We start from the raw sequence: 7946 nt of genomic DNA, 5'->3' as shown, positions 1-7946 counted from the left end.
CCACATACTTTCTTCATGAACAGAGATCATCCGATTCTTTTTTAGAGTTGAGGTCATTGTCCCGTGCCACTTGTACCTATAGCAACAATTAACAGTTGTTAATAACGCACAAATGTTACATATTCATTTTAGTATGATTGTACATTCTTTAAAAGGCTTGTGTTTCTAATGCATCTTGATGATAAAAGATGTTTTCCCATCCAATATACTTTGAGCTACCATCATAATTCTTACCACTGGAGTGAATTTCTTCACCTAAGCTTCTGTCATACTGTTATCAGAATGTCTCCAAATAAATTTTAGAAGTCACTTTCATTATATGTATTTTTAGGAAAGTATTTATTGAACAACTGTAATGCATTTTTTTCCTTTTCCAATTTTTACATATCCATAAATTGTTTTAGTCAAAACCTACACTGCTATAAACTACGTGACTGAACTGTACTGTAATATTGAAAAAATCTGATGAACATCAAAATAAAGGAATATTAAAATCAAATTTACTAAAACTGCACTTTATAATCAAGTGTACTTGTAAATGTTTATATGTGTGTGATTTGCCTAGGTATTCACTTTTATCCAGCATTATGAATAAATCACATACTTTAAAGTACTTATTTGAAACAATTAGGAGAATTGCAATACTATATTACTCATTTCTGCTGCTGTTTATTTTGATCATAGTATGTATTTTTTTGTACACAGCACCGGAATTTGCATTGTACAACCCAAGCACATGTATCCCACAATGCAATGCACACAACTTGACCTGCTTCCAGTGAGACGTGATTTCTAACACCTCGTTAGTTTTGACTCATCAGTCAGCCAAAATTATTATAATAAAGCGCTTATAGATGCCAACTAAAAATCAGTCTTGGATTATGTAGCAAGGTCACATTTTACAACAATCTACTGTTAATGATATTTGAGTACTGATTTACTGCATTATGATGTTTCAAATTTAATTTATAAACTAAATAGTATATACTAAGCAGCAGCATACTATTTTCCCCCTTAGCCTAATGAATATGTTTTTGTGAGAGTATACTGCTGGCCCCGCGTGGTGTTATCAGAAACTACATTCAGAAGAATGAGATGAAGATGGAAATGCAGATGGTGTGGATCCACATAGAACAGATTTCTTGGAACCAATTTGGCCCTGAAAAGTGCTTCATTCACACGTAAAGCAAGTAACGTCCCCTACAAGTTGTTCACACATATAATATTGGTTAAAAATGACTTGAACATATTTCTTCGCTTTGAATGTCTGTGGTAAACATAAATAATACGCGAGCTGCTACAAGACTGTAAAAATAATGCGTCCACTCACATGTAAGACAGTGTTTCCCTCAAGCCTGGTCCTGGTCTTGATGTCTGGATTGAGTGGAAACGTAGGCTGATATAATTTTGAGTGAAACCCATAACGTTCCATGTTTTGGTAAGATTGGACATTGCACTCAAAGTTTAGTATGCAGAACAAGATGGTCTAAAGATTTCTGATCATGTTGATATGAAAAAATGTAGTCATTTTGATGTTAGTCCTCCTGCTCCAAAACACCAGTAACCAGTAAGTTAATTTGACTTTTACCCCCATTTTAAATTAAATTTTCATTATGAATTTTTAATTATTGGGTTATTGTGTTTATGTGAATACTACAGGAATACCTTGCCTACTCTACTCAGTTACTCTACATTTATTACAAAACACACTTTTTTTTTTTTTTTATCTTATACCTTCAATCAACTTTAATATTTGCAATTATAATTTTCTCATCTGAGTGGAGCTTACTGCATCAAAAAAATATGATATACCAATCTGCAGTGTCAGAGATCATTCAAAATATATTTAGACAAGAGCGCAATGGATGCTTTGAAATGAATTTATTTTGGCAATTCATGAACACTGGACGGATTCAGAATCTTGAGAACTTCACTAGACATGGCACAAAAAAAAAAAGGAAATTGTACTAGAAACTAGTACAGAAACCCACTTTAACAGCTGTAAATCACATAAAAATGGAACGGAACAAATTAATAAAAAATAGCTAGTGTAAGGCACATGAACTGTTCGTAAACAACCCTTTTTTCAAAAAAGTTACTATTTTTGGTTATTCAAAAAATGTCTTATATTGCTTTTGGTTACACAAAATGGAAACTGATAGAACATATGGTATAACATACACATTTTCAGATCTTTCTCAGGTAATTGCAGAATGGGAGAAAATATATTCAAACTAATCAAGGGCATAAAAGAAAAAATAAATAGAAACGCTAATAATCATGCTGTAAAAAAAAAAAAAAATTATAATTCATATCTCTGGATGATACTGCAACCTGCATGCTCTTTATATTTCTGTCTGGTGACCACACTTGGCCTACAATCAGCTGGACAAATAATAACCAGCTAACAAAATCCCTGTTTAGCAAGGAACAGAAAATTCCTTTACCAAGGAGCAGTTGTGCTTGCACTTTATAGTTCATAATACTCTCATATAACTTCTGTTCTTCTCTTTTTTTATTGTACAAACTGTATTATACAGGAATAACTTAATCTTTCTTTTTTTTATATACAGTTGCAGCCTTGAGGTTGATGATTTAACTCCCCTAAATTAACAGTTCATCCAAAAAATCTATCATCATTTAATCCTTGGTGTCATTCTATCCCAGTATGACTTTCACTCTCCTGTAGAACACCAGAGAAAATCACTTAAAAAAATCTTGTGGTTTTTTTTTTTGTTAAGTAATACAGGTTTGGAACAAAGCGAGGGTGAGTAAGTGATGACTGAATTTCTGAATGAATTATACATGCTCAAATCCCTGACTGGAGTAAAAGCGGTTACGTTTAATTTTCACCTGTTAACTATGAAAATATGCTGAAATGATTTGAGAATCATTTTAGAAATAAATAGCAATATCTCATACATTTGTTGCCACTGGACTTGGGGAAAAAGCGCATTACTGAAATCTAAATTTCATTCAAGATTAAGAGGTCTGCCACAGTCCAACGTAAAACCAATCACAATAAGTGCTCCATTTTTAAAAATGTTTTATGGAAGAATTATCTATTCTGTTGAGTTACATTTTTAACAAGATTCTGCATACCTCGGGATAGTGCCATAAAAGTAATAGGGCTACATTAACTGTTATGGTGCTTTTGCATTTTAACATGGGCAGCAAAATCATACTGAACATTTGCAAGCCAAACAAGATAGCAAATAGCAGCTGAATATATAGCAAAAAAGCTGATCCCAAAGACAGAGGTGTGGAAGATTATTGCTAGGTCGCACCAGTTCCTTAAGAAGTTTAGCCTCGCCTTTTCTTTCTTCTCACTGGGCAGATGTGCGATAGGATGAAGTTAACCATGTTTGATATAATGTCAGGTGGAGGGTGTAGCTGATGGGGGTGATGGTGGGCGAGTGTCATCTCCCAAGCATCCACCATCTGGACGTTCAGACCTTTAAACATGGCTCGGAGAACTGCGTCAAGCTGTTGGGAGAACCAGTCGCTGTTAAACAGGCTGGACTCGGGGTCCAGTTTCTGGAGGTTGGCTGTGCGGATCAGCACCAAAGTCGCCGGTTCGCGGTTCAGTAGTCGAATCACCGCCCTGCGGATGTGGCGCAGGCGGCGTATGTACACTTGCACTGGGAAAGTGCTAAATGCGACCAGATGCTAATCACGACCACCGTGTCCGAGCCCCTCAGAAACCATCCAGTTCATTTGAGATGTAGTGCATCTCAGCCGAGGACACGGACGTGAAGCGGATCGGTGGCCCGTGGCAGCGGTATCTCAATAGTATGTTGTGATTGCTGTTCACTGCCATGTATGGGCCAACATTCTTCGGGCTGTGAAAATTGAATTCCTTAAACTCTGTATTGTGAGATGAAACAGGGTGAGATATAGAAAATACAATAGATTCAATCCCACTCAAGTTTAAAAATTCTCATCAGACTACAAACAAATATCCATTTCAGTTGTCTATAAGTAAGCTATTTAACATATATATATATATATATATATATATATATATATATATATACTAAATTACATATTTTCTTAATTTTTAATGCTTTGCTTTTTTGACAAATCAATACAGAACATATAAAAGAATTTGAGAAATAATACTGACCTGGAACATGGGCAATGAGATACTCGTACCACTGTCGCACCGTGGAGTCTCCATACATGTAAACCATTTTCCTCGAAGACACTGTGTTATGACTGAAGAGCCATTAAACTGACGCATAACAGCACCACTCAAAGGTCTCCATGATCCCTGGTAGTAGTACCGGAAGGAGTGAATTCAACATGCATTACTTTGGTTTGTACTGAAAGGAAAGGAAACTGCTGATGAGAACTTGTAATTTAAGCCTCTTAATACTGTTCTTGTATGTTTAAAATGATACGCCTTTCAAAGGTTTGGGGTTAGTAAGTTTTTTTATTATTTAAATACATTAAAGGAATAGTTCACCTAAAAATAAAAATTCTCTTATGTCATTCCAAACCCTTACAACCTTTGCCAATCCTCAGAATTAAGATATTTTGATGAAACACAGGCTGTATGGCCTTGTATAGAAAGCAGCAGTACTACCATGTACACTAAAAAAGTCTGTGTGGTACTATGGGTCATCTTGACCGTATATCACTCTGCTGTCACTGATCAATGTTTAATGTCTAATTATTTACTTTTGTGGCAATCAGTCACTGTAATAAGTAGGATAATGTACATCCAGCTGCTTGTTATCACAAAATAAAGCACTTTTATCTGCTATGGGTTCTTTATCAGCTGCTCCACCTTTTGCAAACACCATGATTCCCATCTGAGCCAGATATATGCAGTGTACATACCCCCTTTGACAACAGTATTATTTCTTCCACATATTGTATATTCTGTGCGCTAGGTGTTCAATGTTTAAACGCTCCTTGATTTTAAATCACAAAATAGTCTCTGCAAGCAATCCTCAATTACAAGTTATCGTCCCTATTAATTGCATCATCCTCAAGAATAATTTTCAATTAATAGCTGATTTACTGTGTAATCTGGACAGCAGCCAGTTATTGTATTCATGTCAAGCTGATGGTACCAGGGAGGTTAATTACAGACTGAGCTATAATTTATTACTAAACCAAAACCCCATATATAGCCAAAGTCAAATTTTACGAATTAACAATTCAATATATTTTATTGCCAGTGTTCTTTAACCAAACCGTGTTGTTGATCAATGCAGCTTTGGTGACAGATTTCCTTCAAAAATGTTACAAAATCTTACCAACCCAACAAAACTTTTGAACGGTAGTGTACTTATAATATTACATGTACACAATACCTTTAGCAGGTTGAACAGTCACATTGTCCACCCCTGCAGAATGTATTGGAATTTTGATATTTACTCCACTAGAACAAAACAAAATTAAAGTGTCATTCATGAAGAAAGTAGAAAAACAGTATGTTCATCATTAAACTGAAATATTTACAATATGTATAATCTGCACAATGGATGTTGGCATCAGCCAACATAAATGCAGTATATACATATCACTCCACCACTACTCTAAATGTAGAACTAGGTTTAACTCCTCACTCACCTTTGGAAGAACTGTGACTCGTAAACAGTGAGAAGGTGTTTCTTATAGCCCCTTTTTGAGTGGTTAATTCGTGTATCACAGTCCAACATCTTGGGCTTATAACAGAACCAGGGTTCTCCGGTCTGGGGGTCTGTGTAGTTGCAAAGCGGCTGCTGTTTCTGCGGCAAACACAAATTACATAGAGTGGTCTCCGAGAGGTACCCTGAACGGAAGAGGCTCTTGAAGAACACTCGGTCTGATTGTTCCTCTCAGTCGCCTGAGGACCATCACAGCTTCACTGGGGTGAATCATTGTCACTTCCACCTGGGCAACACCTGCCCAAAGAAGCGGGAGAAATACAGTATAGTTTCCGTTGTTGTGGTCATATACCTGGCCAGCAACTCCAGCCGCCATTTCTGGAGTGTGAAGTCGCGCAACTAGAAAGTCTCCTCCATGTTTTTTGGGTTGTCCCAAAAAGTTGTGTATCTGCACCTTCACTATCAGTTGCCCGCCCACCTGCAGATCTCCAGGGTCTTGGATTGTATAATAGCTCTGTGCAGGATCGCTACTTTGACGTAACGGCAGTCCCAGGATCAACGGCTCTGGCCAGGCGATGGATTTGAGAAGATAGCTCTCCTCTCTGGCTTCCTCTGCAGTGGGCTCCTGGCCGAGGTGGGCACAGAATGAGTAATTAAACTCCACCGGTAGAAAAAATTCAGAGCTCTTTAAGACTGACTGGATGCTGTTCTGAAGCTGATAGAAGGTAGATACTGTCTGACAGTTCCAGCTCTGCAGAAGACAAAACGCAGAAGTTTCAATGAGAAATTTCATTAGAAGTAATTTCATTACTTCATTACAGAAGCATAACAAGGTTTTCAGAGTTCAGAGAGTTTTGCGCAATAAATCAGGAGAAGTAGAAATTGGGATTACAATTAACAGAGACTGGATGAGACCGGAAGGTAAACCCATAAACCTATTTACAAATGGCGGCGCCATTTTTAAGTCAGGAAAAAGGTAAAAACACTACATGAATAAAGGTGACGTGACTTGACTCACTTCCAATGAGGTGATATTCCACAGCAGGAATAAGAGTCCTGACAGAGCCAGCAGAGTGAAGAATGGGACATATTTGGGAAGGTATTTATCCATGGTTTCCTCTCTCTGTCATCCTCCTCTCCAACACTACAGCGGATCATGGCTGGCCATTACTGCATGCTAATCAAATAGACCAGACCAAAATTGCATTCAAACATCAGTATCCAAATAATATGTATAATGGCTTTATATCAAACCAGGTTCCCATTTAAACATAACTACACTTTAAATTAAAATAATTAATTAATATATAATTTAATAAATAAATAAGTTTGGCTCCAAATCTCTGGGAAAAATAAATAATTTATTTTTATAAAAACCAGTGGATTACTCAGTCAATATACATTGATACCATTTAATATTTTGGGTTTCAGCACTATATATGTAAAAACAATGATAAATTCAAAGAAATTGAGCTTTGGAAGTCTTTGATTTGGACATTTGTTTGATTCGAAAGAATGACCAAATTTTATTTCTGTTCATCTACTATCAGAAAGTGAATTTACATTTTCATTAAGTCCTTTGCTGAAGACAAGTACTATTAAATAGTCCCATATTTTATGTAGTATACACAGTGCTGTAAATGTTAACCGTGGATTGAAAGGAAGCTAATGGGCATTTAAAAATCGGAATAATTCAGAAAATAATGTATTATTCTAGTAGACATAATTATCACATCATCATTATCATGAAGGGCCAGAGTTTTCAACATATGTAAATTCAACAAAATAGCAATTACTAATGTGTCCACTCCGAAGGGCCCTACTGTGACGGATTGAACGATATCCTGCTTCATTTTAACGCAACAAGAAATTGAATTAAATCAAATCTTGGCTTATTTCATAAACAAACACAGCATTATCTATTAGGGATGCTCCGATCCGATATTTGTATCGGGTATTGAGGTCGATACTGAATACTTCTCTAGATCGGGGATAAGTGACAACTGGCCCGATATGATTTATAATTCCTGCTAGGCGACGCTTTCGCACCATCATGAGCTAGCAACGTGCTCTCAATATTATTTTGCGGCAGATACCATAGACCAGCGTTTCTCATTGCATATCTATATCATATTTTCTGTTCTCACATCTGTCCAGGTTTGCATCCCAAATCCAGGTTCATCCTAGTTAATTTATTTACGTGAAGTCGTCGGCTCCGACGAGCGGTTGTAATATGCCGCGCGCACTAATAGAGAAGAACGCCTATTGGCTATAACGTGCAGGTTTTATGGCCAATCACGAAAGTCGACATTCTTGCGCGTTGCATTATCCTACTGCCTTTTATTA

At 36.6% G+C, this 7946-nt stretch overlaps 2 pseudogenes; both read right to left on the bottom strand.

Moving 5' to 3' along the window:
* LOC122351712 overlaps positions 1 to 57 on the bottom strand; it is a 9640-nt pseudogene extending 9583 nt beyond the window's left edge.
* A 2552-nt stretch (positions 58 to 2609) lies between these two features.
* Positions 2610 to 7946, bottom strand: part of LOC122351219 — an 8385-nt pseudogene continuing 3048 nt past the window's right edge.

This window comes from Puntigrus tetrazona, chromosome 9 (genome assembly GCF_018831695.1).
Source record: "Puntigrus tetrazona isolate hp1 chromosome 9, ASM1883169v1, whole genome shotgun sequence".
In the NCBI taxonomy this organism is placed as follows: Eukaryota; Metazoa; Chordata; class Actinopteri; order Cypriniformes; family Cyprinidae; genus Puntigrus; species Puntigrus tetrazona.
The sequence above is the reverse complement of the archived record's forward strand: the minus strand, read 5'-3'. Positions and strand labels throughout refer to the sequence as shown.